A 17,783-nucleotide genomic window follows, 5' to 3' on the forward strand; every position below is an offset into this window, starting at 1 on the left:
GGAGTGGGCCTGCTGGATCATATCGTAACTCAGTGTTTACCTTGTAAAGGCACCTCCATTCTGTTCCCATTAGTGCCTCTTACCAGGTGAAGTCCTGTGGCGAGCATTGCCCTCTGAGGAAGGCGCCACTAAGACCCTCCTAAGCCTCAGGGCCCGACTGTACTCTCCTTGGTATGCATCCTGGACTTTATGGTATGAACATACAAAAGGAGATGGTCTTTGGCCAAATCGCTCCAGGGACCTGCTCAGTTACTGGGAGTCCCTGGTTGTTCCCTAAAGCTAGGAAAAGCAACCCTGGAGGGGAAATTGGTGCCTTTGAGGGAGAAGCCGAGCAGCCAACCAACCAGCTGATGCTGATAAGGTGTGACTAAGCCGAGAAGCCAACCAACCAGCTGATGCCGATAAGGCGTGACGAAGCAAAGTCCCTGCTTTAGGGGTATATATACGGCTATGCTTTGTTATTAAACTTGCCTTGCAAGCGTCAGTTGCTTGTGCCCTTCTGATCCCATACCTTGGTGCGTTCAGTTCCCTACCCCCTCTCGTCGGTTGTTGCTACACTTTGAGGACCCGCCGCGGCTGGCGGCAAAGTCCCACTTAACCTAGAGGGTATGCACTTCTCCACAACCCCTTCAGCATGAATTGTTGGTAGTCTTGTTGCTGATGGTTCTTCTGACTGGTGTGAGCCGATACCTCTGTGGTTGGATTTGCATGCGTCTCATAAAGCCTTGAAATTGAGCTTTCAGGGATGCCCTTTTTTTCTTCAAACTGTGTGTGTGTAGCTTACCTCATCACATTCTTTTCTTGAACTATGTGCCGCCTTTTGAAATATTTTGGCCACTACCTCCCTCAAGACATTTTGAGGGCAGGTTTCATTGACAGCCCTCCAGGACTTGTGCACACGAAGTGACCATTAGCACGGGTTTTCAAGCTGCCGTTGCAGGTAACGGCCACAGGGCTGCAGCATTTCTGCGTTTCCCACTCTGGTAACTAGTGAAACAGGCCTTCCTGCCAGTGGTGTTCCTTGGTTATCAATGACGGTGGGATGTGTCTGGAGAAACCCCCCAAAGCTGATGTCTCCTTACTTATATCTGTTTTTAAAATGGAATTTCTACTTTTCACTGGAGTACTCTTCCATTGTGTCCATGGACCACTGCTCCTTTCTGCATTCCTCTGTGGCTGGGCATTTTCATTGCTTCCAAGTGTTGGCTATGGTAAACATTGCTGGATTGCAGGATTGCCAGCCCGTGTCTTTTTGATTCTCATCCTCTCAGGTGATAGACCCAGCAGTGGCTATGCTTGATTGAACGGTCGCTCAATGTTGACCCTTTCCAGGCAACTCCACTGTGTTTTCCTTAGGGGTTCTTACCACGTCCCACTTAGAACCGAGGGTACGTATTTCTTCACCACCCCGTCAGCATTTCTTGTTTGCAGAAGTTTTGCTGCTGGCCATGCTGAGTCGTGTGACATGATAGGTTTTTGTAACGTGTATTTTCGTGTCTAATAATTCCTAAGGTTCAGCATTTTTCCACGCCTTTTTTTATTCTGTTAAACAAAAACAGAAAAAAAAAACCCCTGAGTACAATAAACCTCTCGAAATTGTCTTCTTGGAAGGTTGCCCTCTTTGGACTTTTTTGGTCGATTTTCGACCCCAGGATTTTGTTTTGGAGGGCAGGTGTCATTTACAAGCCTGCAATGGGTGTGAATATTGAGTGACCATTAGCACTGACTTTAAACCTGCTGCTGTGGGAAACGGCCACAAGGCGTCAGCATTGCTACATTCCCACATCTGGTTACTAGGGCAGCAGAGCCTTCTGGAAGTCCTGTTCCCAGGTTGTCAATTAGAATGGAATGTGCCAGGAAAAAACCCCAGAAGTGTATGTCACATTACTTCTTGTTCGCTCTTTTAATTTGTTTAAATCGGGGTAATGATTAGAATACTGTTGGTCCTATATGTACAGAATCTGGTTCATTTGTACGTTTTATATATATATATATTCTTGTACAGATCCTCTTCCCATGTAAATTATTGCAGAGTGTTCTGGTGACCTCCCTTGCTATATGGTCGATCTGTTTGATATATATATTTAATACGTATTTGTACACATGGTGACACTAATCTTAATTTATCCATTCCCCCCACCTTTCATTTTACTTAAGCTTAGTTTGTTTTCTAAGTCTCTGAGTGTCTTTCTTTGTGGAAATATGTTCATTTGTGTCAGCTGTTAGATAACGCCTATAGGTGATGTCATACGGTATGCCTTTTGCTTTCCGACTTAACTCATGTTCTGTGATGATCTCTAGGCTCATCTCGGGTGCCTCAAAGAGCAGTGTTTCCTTGTTTTCCATGGCTAATAGTCCACTGTGTCCACGGACCAGCTCTTCTTATCCATTCTTCTGTTGATGGACATTTGGGTTGCTTCGGTGTCTTGGCTACTGTGAAAACTCGTGGAGTGCAGCTCTTGCAGCCTGTCTTCTCAGGTGAGAGGCTCGGCTGTGGGTGTTCTGGATGGAAGGGTGGCTCAATTTTTAATTGAAAACGCAGCTCCTTTCTGTTCTCATTATTGGCTGTTACAACTAGACATGTCCTCCACAGACAGAGGGAACAGAGTTCTCTAAAACCCCTTCAGCATTTATTGTTTGTAGTCTTTTGGCTGACGGTAGTTAACTTGGGTGAGCTGAAAGCTTTTTGTAGGTTAGAGGAGTCTGATGATTCCTGATGTTGAGCTTTTCTCCATTTTCCTTTTTTTGATAAAGAGTGAGTAAAACTTACCTCTATCATACTATCTCTTTGACACATTTGCCTGCTTTGAATTTTTTTGGCCACGGCCGAGCTCAGGACATTTTTTTTTTTGAGGGCAGGTGTCTTTTAGAGGCCTGAGTCCTTATGAATGTTAAGTGACCCATAGCTATGCGTTTGAAGCCGCTCTTGCGGGAAACGGCCACAAGGCGGCAGCATTTCTCCATTTCCAACTCTGGGTTTTCCTGCAACAGAGGCTTCCTGGAAATTGTGTTAGTAGGCTGCAAATGAGAGTGCAGTGTGTCAGGGCAAACCCCCAAGAGCTTATATCTCCTTACTTCTTGTGTGTTTTTTAAAATTTAATTGTTATCTAGTATCACAGCCAATTGGATAAAAATGTGGTGTGTGTTCTAGGTGTACTGCATCTGGTTCATCATATGTATGTATCAATCTATTCATCTTTGGATCCTTTCCCGTGTAGGTTATTACAGAGTGTTGAGTCGACCTCTCCTGGTATTCCTTAGGTATTTTGTGATTATATATTTCATATGTATCAGTACATGTCTGTAAACCCCCATATCCAAATTCATACATTCCTTACACCTTTCCACTTGGTTAAGCATAGTTGGTTTTCTGCATCTATGCACGGCCTTCTCTTGGAAATGACTTCATGGGTATCAATGTTGAAGTAACAGCTATAAGTGATGTCATAGGATATTTCTATTTCGGTTTCTTTCGTACTTCCTTTTGGGTGGGTATCTCTAGATCCTTCTACGGTGGTGCCAGAGGCACCTGTTGCATGCTCTTCCGTGGCTCATGTTCCATTGTGCACATGGGCCCCCTTCTTCTTGGTGCATTGTTCTGTTGATGGACATTTGGGTTTCTTCCAAGTCTTGGCGATGGTACATGTTGCTGCAGTGCAGGATGGCCAGCCTGTGTCTTTTTGATTTTGGTCTACTCGGGAGATAGGCCCATCAGTGGGCCTACCCGATTACAGGTTAGCTCAATTTTTACCTTTCAACGCACCTCCACGGTGTTCTCACTACTAGCTGTTACCAGGTTACGTCCCAGCGGCCGCTAGAGGGCACAGAGTTCTCTAAAACACCTTGAGCATTTATTCTTTGTAGACTCTGTGGCTGATGATCATTCTGACGACGGTGGGTGAACGTTTCTGTCGACTGGATTTGCATGGCTTTATTAATTCCTGATGTTGAGCATTTTTCCATGCCCTTTTATTTATCACAAGAGAAAGAAAGAAAGAGAAGACAAAATGTGCACAAAATATGCCTCTTGAAATTGTCGTTTTGAAATGTGCACGTCTTTTGAGTTGTTTTCCTCGATGGACGACCCAAGAATCGTTTTTGAGGGCAGGTGTCATTTATAGGCCTGCAATGATTTTGAATATCAAGTGACCATTAGCACTGGGTTTAAAGCTGCTGTTTTGAGAAACGGCCACAAGGCGGCAGCAGGTCTCCTTTACCAAACCTGGTTACTCGGGCAACAGAGCCTCCGTGGAAGTCGTATTCTAGGTTGTCAATTAGAATGGACTGTGCCAGGAAAAAGCCCCTTATGTTTGTGCCTCACGACTGACTTGTTCGTTTTTTAATTCAATGTTTATTGTTTCTCACAGCAAGTTTGATTACAATGTTTTGCTTGTTGTGGGTGTGAAAGATGTGGCTCTTTTACACATAAACATGTATCTAGTCTTCTTTGGATCCTTTTCCCATGTAGCTTATGACACAATGTTGAGTACTCTTCTCTTGGTATTCCGTAGGCCTTTGGTGATTTTGTATTTCACCTGTGTTTGTATCCCTCTCTTAAACCCAATTTCCTAATGTACACAATTCTCACACCTGTCCATGGGTGAACCATAAATCTGTTTATTGCATCTGTGATTGCCTTTCTCTGTGGAAATATCTTCAGTGATATCAATTTTTAGGGAACACCTATAAGTGATATCGTAGGCTATGTATCTTTCGCTCTGTGACTTACTGCAAGGTGCGTGATGAACTCTAGCCTCACCGATGGTGCTGTTGATGGCATTGTTTCCTTTTGTTCCTTGGCTAATATTCCATCTGTTCAGGTCCCTGTTCTTCTTTGTCCACTCATCTGTTGATGGACTTTCTGCTTGCTTCCATGTCCTGGCTATTGTAATACTCCTGCAATGCAGATTTGCCTGCCTGTGTCTTTCCACTTCTGTCTTCTTTCTTAGGTTATAGGCCCACGAGTGGGCCTGCTGGATCATATCGTAACTCAGTGTTTACCTTGTAAAGGCACCTCCATTCTGTTCCCATTAGTGCCTCTTACCAGGTGAAGTCCTGTGGCGAGCATTGCCCTCTGAGGAAGGCACCACTAAGACCCTCCTAAGCCTCAGGGCCCGACTGTACTCTCCTTGGTATGCATCCTGGACTTTATGGTATGAACATACAAAAGGAGATGGCCTTTGGCCAAATCGCTCCAGGGACCTGCTCAGTTACTGGGAGTCCCTGGTTGTTCCCTAAAGCTAGGAAAAGCAACCCTGGAGGGGAAATTGGTGCCTTTGAGGGAGAAGCCGAGCAGCCAACCAACCAGCTGATGCTGATAAGGTGTGACTAAGCCGAGAAGCCAACCAACCAGCTGATGCCGATAAGGCGTGACGAAGCAAATTCCCTGCTTTAGGGGTATATATACGGCTATGCTTTGTTATTAAACTTGCCTTGCAAGCGTCAGTTGCTTGTGCCCTTCTGATCCCATACCTTGGTGCGTTCAGTTCCCTACCCCCTCTCGTCGGTTGTTGCTACACTTTGAGGACCCGCCGCGGCTGGCGGCAAAGTCCCACTTAACCTAGAGGGTATGCACTTCTCCACAACCCCTTCAGCATGAATTGTTGGTAGTCTTGTTGCTGATGGTTCTTCTGACTGGTGTGAGCCGATACCTCTGTGGTTGGATTTGCATGCGTCTCATAAAGCCTTGAAATTGAGCTTTCAGGGATGTCCTTTTTTTCTTCAAACTGTGTGTGTAGCTTACCTCATCACATTCTTTTCTTGAAGTATGTGCCGCCTTTTGAAATATTTTGGCCACTACCTCCCTCAAGACATTTTGAGGGCAGGTTTCATTGACAGCCCTCCAGGACTTGTGCACACGAAGTGACCATTAGCACGGGTTTTCAAGCTGCCGTTGCAGGTAACGGCCAGAGGGCTGCAGCATTTCTGCGTTTCCCACTCTGGTAACTAGTGAAACAGACCTTCCTGCCAGTGGTGTTCCTCGGTTATCAATGACGGTGGGATGTGTCTGGAGAAACCCCCCAAAGCTGATGTCTCCTTACTTATATCTGTTTTTAAAATGGAATTTCTACTTTTCACTGGAGTACCCTTCCATTGTGTCCATGGACCACTGCTCCTTTCTGCATTCCTCTGTGGCTGGGCATTTTCATTGCTTCCAAGTGTTGGCTATGGTAAACATTGCTGGATTGCAGGATTGCCAGCCCGTGTCTTTTTGATTCTCATCCTCTCAGGTGATAGACCCAGCAGTGGCTATGCTTGATTGAACGGTCGCTCAATGTTGACCCTTTCCAGGCAACTCCACTGTGTTTTCCTTAGGGGCTCTTACCACGTCCCACTTAGAACCGAGGGTACGTATTTCTTCACCACCCCGTCAGCATTTCTTGTTTGCAGAAGTTTTGCTGCTGGCCATGCTGAGTCGTGTGACATGATAGGTTTTTGTAACGTGTATTTTCGTGTCTAATAATTCCTAAGGTTCAGCATTTTTCCACGCCTTGTTTTATTCTGTTAAACAAAAACAGAAAAAAAAAACCGTGAGTACAATAAACCTCTCGAAATTGTCTTCTTGGAAGGTTGCCCTCTTTGGACTTTTTTGGTCGATTTTCGACCCCAGGATTTTGTTTTGGAGGGCAGGTGTCATTTACAAGCCTGCAATGGGTGTGAATATTGAGTGACCATTAGCACTGACTTTAAAGCTGCTGCTGTGGGAAACGGCCACAAGGCGTCAGCATTGCTACATTCCCACATCTGGTTACTAGGGCAGCAGAGCCTTCTGGAAGTCCTGTTCCCAGGTTGTCAATTAGAATGGAATGTGCCAGGAAAAAACCCCAGAAGTGTATGTCACATTACTTCTTGTTCGCTCTTTTAATTTGTTTAAATCGGGGTAATGATTAGAATACTGTTGGTCCTATATGTACAGAATCTGGTTCATTTGTACGTTTTATATATATATATATATATATATATATATATATATATATATATATATATATATATATATATATATATATTCTTGTACAGATCCTCTTCCCATGTAAATTATTGCAGAGTGTTCTGGTGACCTCCCTTGCTATATGGTCGGTCTGTTTGATATATATATTTAATACGTATTTGTACACATATGGTGACACTAATCTTAAGTTATCCATTCCCCCCACCTTTCATTTTACTTAAGCTTAGTTTGTTTTCTAAGTGTGTGAGTGTCTTTCTTTGTGGAAATATGTTCATTTGTGTCAGCTGTTAGATAACGCCTATAGGTGATGTCATACGGTATGCCTTTTGCTTTCCGACTTAACTCATGTTCTGTGATGATCTCTAGGCTCATCTCGGGTGCCTCAAAGAGCAGTGTTTCCTTGTTTTCCATGGCTAATAGTCCACTGTGTCCACGGACCAGCTCTTCTTATCCATTCATCTGTTGATGGACATTTGGGTTGCTTCGGTGTCTTGGCTACTGTGAAAACTCGTGGAGTGCAGCTCTTGCAGCCTGTCTTCTCAGGTGAGAGGCTCGGCTGTGGGTGTTCTGGATGGAAGGGTGGCTCAATTTTTAATTGAAAACGCAGCTCCTTTCTGTTCTCATTATTGGCTGTTACAACTAGACATGTCCTCCGCAGACAGAGGGAACAGAGTTCTCTAAAACCCCTTCAGCATTTATTGTTTGTAGTCTTTTGGCTGACGGTAGTTAACTTGGGTGAGCTGAAAGCTTTTTGTAGCTTAGAGGAGTCTGATCATTCCTGAGGTTGAGCTTTTCTCCATTTTGCTTTTTTGATAAAGAGTGAGTAAAACTTACCTCTTCATACTATCTCTTTGACACATTTGCCTGCTTTGAATTTTTTTCACCACTGCCGAGCTCAGGACATTTTTTTTTTTTTTGAGGGCAGGTGTCTTTTAGAGGCCGGAGTCCTTGTGAATGTTAAGTGACCCATAGCTATCCGTTTAAAGCCGCTCTTGCGGGAAACGGCCACAAGGCGGCAGCATTTCTCCATTTCCAACTCTGGGTTTTCCTGCAACAGAGGCTTCCTGGAAATTGTGTTAGTAGGCTGCAAATGAGAGTGCAGTGTGTCAGGGCAAACCCCCAAGAGCTTATATCTCCTTACTTCTTGTGTGTTTTTTAAAATTTAATTGTTATCTAGTATCACAGCCAATTGGATAAAAATGTGGTGTGTGTTCTAGGTGTACTGCATCTGGTTCATCATATGTATGTGTCAATCTATTCATCTTTGGATCCTTTCCCGTGTAGGTTATTACAGAGTGTTGAGTCGACCTCTCTTGGTATTCCTTAGGTATTTTGTGATTATATATTTCATATGTATCAGTACATGTCTGTAAACCCCCATATCCAAATTCATACATTCCTTACACCTTTCCACTTGGTTAAGCATAGTTGGTTTTCTGCATCTATGCACGGCCTTCTCTTGGAAATGACTTCATGGGTATCAATGTTGAAGTAACAGCTATAAGTGATGTCATAGGATATTTCTATTTCGGTTTCTTTCGTACTTCCTTTTGGGTGGGTATCTCTAGATCCTTCTACGGTGGTGCCAGCGGCACTGTTGCATGCTCTTCCGTGGCTCATGTTCCATTGTGCACATGGGCCCCCTTCTTCTTGGTGCATTGTTCTGTTGATGGACATTTGGGTTTCTTCCAAGTCTTGGCGATGGTACATGTTGCTGCAGTGCAGGATGGCCAGCCTGTGTCTTTTTGATTTTGGTCTACTCGGGAGATAGGCCCATCAGTGGGCCTACCCGATTACAGGTTAGCTCAATTTTTACCTTTCAACGCACCTCCACGGTGTTCTCACTACTAGCTGTTACCAGGTTACGTCCCAGCGGCCGCTAGAGGGCACAGAGTTCTCTAAAACACCTTGAGCATTTATTCTTTGTAGACTCTGTGGCTGATGATCATTCTGACGACGGTGGGTGAACGTTTCTGTCGACTGGATTTGCATGGCTTTATTAATTCCTGATGTTGAGCATTTTTCCATGCCCTTTTATTTATCACAAGAGAAAGAAAGAAAGAGAAGACAAAATGTGCACAAAATATGCCTCTTGAAATTGTCGTTTTGAAATGTGCACGTCTTTTGAGTTGTTTTCCTCGATGGACGACCCAAGAATCGTTTTTGAGGGCAGGTGTCATTTATAGGCCTGCAATGATTTTGAATATCAAGTGACCATTAGCACTGGGTTTAAAGCTGCTGTTTTGAGAAACGGCCACAAGGCGGCAGCAGGTCTCCTTTACCAAACCTGGTTACTCGGGCAACAGAGCCTCCGTGGAAGTCGTATTCTAGGTTGTCAATTAGAATGGACTGTGCCAGGAAAAAGCCCCTTATGTTTGTGCCTCACGACTGACTTGTTCGTTTTTTAATTCAATGTTTATTGTTTCTCACAGCAAGTTTGATTACAATGTTTTGCTTGTTGTGGGTGTGAAAGATGTGGCTCTTTTACACATAAACATGTATCTAGTCTTCTTTGGATCCTTTTCCCATGTAGCTTATGACACAATGTTGAGTACTCTTCTCTTGGTATTCCGTAGGCCTTTGGTGATTTTGTATTTCACCTGTGTTTGTATCCCTCTCTTAAACCCAATTTCCTAATGTACACAATTCTCACACCTGTCCATGGGTGAACCATAAATCTGTTTATTGCATCTGTGATTGCCTTTCTCTGTGGAAATATCTTCAGTGATATCAATTTTTAGGGAACACCTATAAGTGATATCGTAGGCTATGTATCTTTCGCTCTGTGACTTACTGCAAGGTGCGTGATGAACTCTAGCCTCACCGATGGTGCTGTTGATGGCATTGTTTCCTTTTGTTCCTTGGCTAATATTCCATCTGTTCAGGTCCCTGTTCTTCTTTGTCCACTCATCTGTTGATGGACTTTCTGCTTGCTTCCAAGTCCTGGCTATTGTAATACTCCTGCAATGCAGATTTGCCTGCCTGTGTCTTTCCACTTCTGTCTTCTTTCTTAGGTTATAGGCCCACGAGTGGGCCTGCTGGATCATATCGTAACTCAGTGTTTACCTTGTAAAGGCACCTCCATTCTGTTCCCATTAGTGCCTCTTACCAGGTGAAGTCCTGTGGCGAGCATTGCCCTCTGAGGAAGGCACCACTAAGACCCTCCTAAGCCTCAGGGCCCGACTGTACTCTCCTTGGTATGCATCCTGGACTTTATGGTATGAACATACAAAAGGAGATGGCCTTTGGCCAAATCGCTCCAGGGACCTGCTCAGTTACTGGGAGTCCCTGGTTGTTCCCTAAAGCTAGGAAAAGCAACCCTGGAGGGGAAATTGGTGCCTTTGAGGGAGAAGCCGAGCAGCCAACCAACCAGCTGATGCTGATAAGGTGTGACTAAGCCGAGAAGCCAACCAACCAGCTGATGCCGATAAGGCGTGACGAAGCAAAGTCCCTGCTTTAGGGGTATATATACGGCTAGGCTTTGTTATTAAACTTGCCTTGCAAGCGTCAGTTGCTTGTGCCCTTCTGATCCCATACCTTGGTGCGTTCAGTTCCCTACCCCCTCTCGTCGGTTGTTGCTACACTTTGAGGACCCGCCGCGGCTGGCGGCAAAGTCCCACTTAACCTAGAGGGTATGCACTTCTCCACAACCCCTTCAGCATGAATTGTTGGTAGTCTTGTTGCTGATGGTTCTTCTGACTGGTGTGAGCCGATACCTCTGTGGTTGGATTTGCATGCGTCTCATAAAGCCTTGAAATTGAGCTTTCAGGGATGTCCTTTTTTTCTTCAAACTGTGTGTGTAGCTTACCTCATCACATTCTTTTCTTGAAGTATGTGCCGCCTTTTGAAATATTTTGGCCACTACCTCCCTCAAGACATTTTGAGGGCAGGTTTCATTGACAGCCCTCCAGGACTTGTGCACACGAAGTGACCATTAGCACGGGTTTTCAAGCTGCCGTTGCAGGTAACGGCCAGAGGGCTGCAGCATTTCTGCGTTTCCCACTCTGGTAACTAGTGAAACAGACCTTCCTGCCAGTGGTGTTCCTCGGTTATCAATGACGGTGGGATGTGTCTGGAGAAACCCCCCAAAGCTGATGTCTCCTTACTTATATCTGTTTTTAAAATGGAATTTCTACTTTTCACTGGAGTACCCTTCCATTGTGTCCATGGACCACTGCTCCTTTCTGCATTCCTCTGTGGCTGGGCATTTCCATTGCTTCCAAGTGTTGGCTATGGTAAACATTGCTGGATTGCAGGATTGCCAGCCCGTGTCTTTTTGATTCTCATCCTCTCAGGTGATAGACCCAGCAGTGGCTATGCTTGATTGAACGGTCGCTCAATGTTGACCCTTTCCAGGCAACTCCACTGTGTTTTCCTTAGGGGCTCTTACCACGTCCCACTTAGAACCGAGGGTACGTATTTCTTCACCACCCCGTCAGCATTTCTTGTTTGCAGAAGTTTTGCTGCTGGCCATGCTGAGTCGTGTGACATGATAGGTTTTTGTAACGTGTATTTTCGTGTCTAATAATTCCTAAGGTTCAGCATTTTTCCACGCCTTGTTTTATTCTGTTAAACAAAAACAGAAAAAAAAACCCCGTGAGTACAATAAACCTCTCGAAATTGTCTTCTTGGAAGGTTGCCCTCTTTGGACTTTTTTGGTCGATTTTCGACCCCAGGATTTTGTTTTGGAGGGCAGGTGTCATTTACAAGCCTGCAATGGGTGTGAATATTGAGTGACCATTAGCACTGACTTTAAAGCTGCTGCTGTGGGAAACGGCCACAAGGCGTCAGCATTGCTACATTCCCACATCTGGTTACTAGGGCAGCAGAGCCTTCTGGAAGTCCTGTTCCCAGGTTGTCAATTAGAATGGAATGTGCCAGGAAAAAACCCCAGAAGTGTATGTCACATTACTTCTTGTTCGCTCTTTTAATTTGTTTAAATCGGGGTAATGATTAGAATACTGTTGGTCCTATATGTACAGAATCTGGTTCATTTGTACGTTTTATATGTATATGTATATATATATATATATATATATATATATATATATATATATATTCTTGTACAGATCCTCTTCCCATGTAAATTATTGCAGAGTGTTCTGGTGACCTCCCTTGCTATATGGTCGGTCTGTTTGATATATATATTTAATACGTATTTGTACACATATGGTGACACTAATCTTAAGTTATCCATTCCCCCCACCTTTCATTTTACTTAAGCTTAGTTTGTTTTCTAAGTGTGTGAGTGTCTTTCTTTGTGGAAATATGTTCATTTGTGTCAGCTGTTAGATAACGCCTATAGGTGATGTCATACGGTATGCCTTTTGCTTTCCGACTTAACTCATGTTCTGTGATGATCTCTAGGCTCATCTCGGGTGCCTCAAAGAGCAGTGTTTCCTTGTTTTCCATGGCTAATAGTCCCCTGTGTCCACGGACCAGCTCTTCTTATCCATTCATCTGTTGATGGACATTTGGGTTGCTTCGGTGTCTTGGCTACTGTGAAAACTCGTGGAGTGCAGCTCTTGCAGCCCGTCTTCTCAGGTGAGAGGCTCGGCTGTGGGTGTTCTGGATGGAAGGGTGGCTCAATTTTTAATTGAAAACGCAGCTCCTTTCTGTTCTCATTATTGGCTGTTACAACTAGACATGTCCTCCGCAGACAGAGGGAACAGAGTTCTCTAAAACCCCTTCAGCATTTATTGTTTGTAGTCTTTTGGCTGACGGTAGTTAACTTGGGTGAGCTGAAAGCTTTTTGTAGCTTAGAGGAGTCTGATCATTCCTGAGGTTGAGCTTTTCTCCATTTTGCTTTTTTGATAAAGAGTGAGTAAAACTTACCTCTTCATACTATCTCTTTGACACATTTGCCTGCTTTGAATTTTTTTCACCACTGCCGAGCTCAGGACATTTTTTTTTTTTTTTTGAGGGCAGGTGTCTTTTAGAGGCCGGAGTCCTTGTGAATGTTAAGTGACCCATAGCTATCCGTTTAAAGCCGCTCTTGCGGGAAACGGCCACAAGGCGGCAGCATTTCTCCATTTCCAACTCTGGGTTTTCCTGCAACAGAGGCTTCCTGGAAATTGTGTTAGTAGGCTGCAAATGAGAGTGCAGTGTGTCAGGGCAAACCCCCAAGAGCTTATATCTCCTTACTTCTTGTGTGTTTTTTAAAATTTAATTGTTATCTAGTATCACAGCCAATTGGATAAAAATGTGGTGTGTGTTCTAGGTGTACTGCATCTGGTTCATCATATGTATGTATCAATCTATTCATCTTTGGATCCTTTCCCGTGTAGGTTATTACAGAGTGTTGAGTCGACCTCTCCTGGTATTCCTTAGGTATTTTGTGATTATATATTTCATATGTATCAGTACATGTCTGTAAACCCCCATATCCAAATTCATACATTCCTTACACCTTTCCACTTGGTTAAGCATAGTTGGTTTTCTGCATCTATGCACGGCCTTCTCTTGGAAATGACTTCATGGGTATCAATGTTGAAGTAACAGCTATAAGTGATGTCATAGGATATTTCTATTTCGGTTTTTTTCGTACTTCCTTTTGGGTGGGTATCTCTAGATCCTTCTACGGTGGTGCCAGCGGCACTGTTACATGCTCTTCCGTGGCTCATGTTCCATTGTGCACATGGGCCCCCTTCTTCTTGGTGCATTGTTCTGTTGATGGACATTTGGGTTTCTTCCAAGTCTTGGCGATGGTACATGTTGCTGCAGTGCAGGATGGCCAGCCTGTGTCTTTTTGATTTTGGTCTACTCGGGAGATAGGCCCATCAGTGGGCCTACCCGATTACAGGTTAGCTCAATTTTTACCTTTCAGTGCACCTCCACGGTGTTCTCACTACTAGCTGTTCCCAGGTTACGTCCCAGCGGCCGCTAGAGGGCACAGAGTTCTCTAAAACACCTTGAGCATTTATTCTTTGTAGACTCTGTGGCTGATGATCATTCTGACGACGGTGGGTGAACGTTTCTGTCGACTGGATTTGCATGGCTTTATTAATTCCTGATGTTGAGCATTTTTCCATGCCCTTTTATTTATCACAAGAGAAAGAAAGAAAGAGAAGACAAAATGTGCGCAAAATATGCCTCTTGAAATTGTCGTTTTGAAGTGTGCACATCTTTTGAGTTGTTTTCCTCGATGGACGACCCAAGAATCGTTTTTGAGGGCAGGTGTCATTTATAGGCCTGCAATGATTTTGAATATCAAGTGACCATTAGCACTGGGTTTAAAGCTGCTGTTTTGAGAAACGGCCACAAGGCGGCAGCAGGTCTCCTTTACCAAACCTGGTTACTCGGGCAACAGAGCCTCCGTGGAAGTCGTATTCTCGGTTGTCAATTAGAATGGACTGTGCCAGGAAAAAGCCCCTTATGTTTGTGCCTCACGACTGACTTGTTCGTTTTTTAATTCAATGTTTATTGTTTCTCACAGCAAGTTTGATTACAATGTTTTGCTTGTTGTAGGTGTGAAAGATGTGGCTCTTTTACACATAAACACGTATCTAGTCTTCTTTGGATCCTTTTCCCATGTAGCTTATGACACAATGTTGAGTACTCTTCTCTTGGTATTCCGTAGGCCTTTGGTGATTTTGTATTTCACGTGTGTTTGTATCTCTCTCTTAAACCCAATTTCCTAATGTACACAATTCTCACACCTGTCCATGGGTGAACCATAAATCTGTTTATTGCATCTGTGATTGCCTTTCTCTGTGGAAATATCTTCAGTGATATCAATTTTCAGGGAACACCTATAAGTGATATCGTAGGCTATGTATCTTTCGCTCTGTGACTTACTGCAAGGTGCGTGATGAACTCTAGCCTCACCGATGGTGCTGTTGATGGCATTGTTTCCTTTTGTTCCTTGGCTAATATTCCATCTGTTCAGGTCCCTGTTCTTCTTTGTCCACTCATCTGTTGATGGACTTTCTGCTTGCTTCCATGTCCTGGCTATTGTAATACTCCTGCAATGCAGATTTGCCTGCCTGTGTCTTTCCACTTCTGTCTTCTTTCTTAGGTTATAGGCCCAGGAGTGGGCCTGCTGGATCATATCGTAACTCAGTGTTTACCTTGTAAAGGCACCTCCATTCTGTTCCCATTAGTGCCTCTTACCAGGTGAAGTCCTGTGGCGAGCATTGCCCTCTGAGGAAGGCGCCACTAAGACCCTCCTAAGCCTCAGGGCCCGACTGTACTCTCCTTGGTATGCATCCTGGACTTTATGGTATGAACATACAAAAGGAGATGGTCTTTGGCCAAATCGCTCCAGGGACCTGCTCAGTTACTGGGAGTCCCTGGTTGTTCCCTAAAGCTAGGAAAAGCAACCCTGGAGGGGAAATTGGTGCCTTTGAGGGAGAAGCCGAGCAGCCAACCAACCAGCTGATGCTGATAAGGTCTGACTAAGCCGAGAAGCCAACCAACCAGCTGATGCCGATAAGGCGTGACGAAGCAAATTCCCTGCTTACTTGCCTTGCAAGCGTCAGTTGCTTGTGCCCTTCTGATCCCATACGTTGGTGCGTTCAGTTCCCTACCCCCTCTCGTCGGTTGTTGCTACACTTTGAGGACCCGCCGCGGCTGGCGGCAAAGTCCCACTTAACCTAGAGGGTATGTATGCACTTCTCCACAACCCCTTCAGCATGAATTGTTGGTAGTTTTGTTGCTAATGGTTCTTCTGACTGGTGTGAGCCCATAACTCTGTGGTTGGATTTGAATGCGTCTCATAAAGCCTTGAAATTGAGCTTTCAGGGATGTCCTTTTTTCTTCAAACTGTGTGTGTAGCTTACCTCATCACATTCTTTTCTTGAAGTATGTGCCACCTTTTGAAATATTTTGGCCACTACCTCCCTCAAGACATTTTGAGGGCAGGTTTCATTGACAGCCCTCCAGGACTTGTGCACACGAAGTGACCATTAGCACGGGTTTTCAAGCTGCCGTTGCACGTAACGGCCAGAGGGCTGCAGCATTTCTGCGTTTCCCACTCTGGTAACTAGTGAAGCAGACCTTCCTGCCAGTGGTGTTCCTCGGTTATCAATGACGGTGGGATGTGTCTGGAGAAAACCCCCAAAGCTGATGTCTCCTTACTTATATCTGTTTTTAAAAATGGAATTTCTACTTTTCACTGGAGTACTCTTCCATTGTGTCCATGGACCACTGCTCCTTTCTGCATTCCTCTGTGGCTGGGCATTTTCATTGCTTCCAAGTGTTGGCTATGGTAAACATTGCTGGATTGCAGGATTGCCAGCCCGTGTCTTTTTGATTCTCATCCTCTCAGGTGATAGACCCAGCAGTGGCTATGCTTGATTGAACGGTCGCTCAATGTTGACCCTTTCCAGGCAACTCCACTGTGTTTTCCTTAGGGGCTCTTACCACGACCCACTTAGAACCGAGCGTATGCATTTCTTCACCACCCCGTCAGCATTTCTTGTTTGCAGAAGTTTCGCTGATGGCCATGCTGAGTGGTGTGACATGATAGGTTTTTGTAACGTGTATTTTCGTGTCTAATAATTCCTAAGGTTCAGCATTTTTCCACGCCTTTTTTTATTCTGTTAAACAAAAACAGAAAAAAAAAACCGTGAGTACAATAAACCTATCGAAATTGTCTTCTTGGAAGGTTGCCCTCTTTGGACTTTTTTGGTCGATTTTCGACCCCAGGATTTTGTTTTGGAGGGCAGGTGTCATTTACAAGCCTGCAATGGGTGTGAATATTGAGTGACCATTAGCACTGACTTTAAAGCTGCTGCTGTGGGAAACGGCCACAAGGCGTCAGCATTGCTACATTCCCACATCTGGTTACTAGGGCAGCAGAGCCTTCTGGAAGTCCTGTTCCCAGGTTGTCAATTAGAATGGAATGTGCCAGGAAAAAACCCCAGAAGTGTATGTCACATTACTTCTTGTTCGCTCTTTTAATTTGTTTAAATCGGGGTAATGATTAGAATACTGTTGGTCCTATATGTACAGAATCTGGTTCATTTGTACGTTTTATATATATATATATATATATATATTCTTGTACAGATCCTCTTCCCATGTAAATTATTGCAGAGTGTTCTGGTGACCTCCCTTGCTATATGGTCGGTCTGTTTGATATATATATTTAATACGTATTTGTACACATATGGTGACACTAATCTTAATTTATCCATTCCCCCCACCTTTCATTTTACATAAGCTTAGTTTGCTTTCTAAGTCTGTGAGTGTCTTTCTTTGTGGAAATATGTTCATTTGTGTCAGCTGTTAGATAACGCCTATAGGTGATGTCATACGGTATGCCTTTTGCTTTCCGACTTAACTGATGTTCTGTGATGATCTCTAGGCTCATCTCGGGTGCCTCAAAGAGCAGTGTTTCCTTGTTTTCCATGGCTAATAGTCCACTGTGTCCACGGACCAGCTCTTCTTATCCATTCATCTGTTGATGGACATTTGGGTTGCTTCGGTGTCTTGGCTACTGTGAAAACTCGTGGAGTGCAGCTCTTGCAGCCTGTCTTCTCAGGTGAGAGGCTCGGCTGTGGGTGTTCTGGATGGAAGGGTGGCTCAATTTTTAATTGAAAACGCAGCTCCTTTCTGTTCTCATTATTGGCTGTTACAACTAGACATGTCCTCCACAGACAGAGGGAACAGAGTTCTCTAAAACCCCTTCAGCATTTATTGTTTGTAGTCTTTTGGCTGACGGTAGTTAACTTGGGTGAGCTGAAAGCTTTTTGTAGGTTAGAGGAGTCTGATGATTCCTGATGTTGAGCTTTTCTCCATTTTCCTTTTTTTGATAAAGAGTGAGTAAAACTTACCTCTATCATACTATCTCTTTGACACATTTGCCTGCTTTGAATTTTTTTGGCCACGG

Source organism: Kogia breviceps, unplaced genomic scaffold (genome assembly GCF_026419965.1).
Source record: "Kogia breviceps isolate mKogBre1 unplaced genomic scaffold, mKogBre1 haplotype 1 scaffold_49, whole genome shotgun sequence".
NCBI classification, from domain to species: Eukaryota; Metazoa; Chordata; class Mammalia; order Artiodactyla; family Physeteridae; genus Kogia; species Kogia breviceps.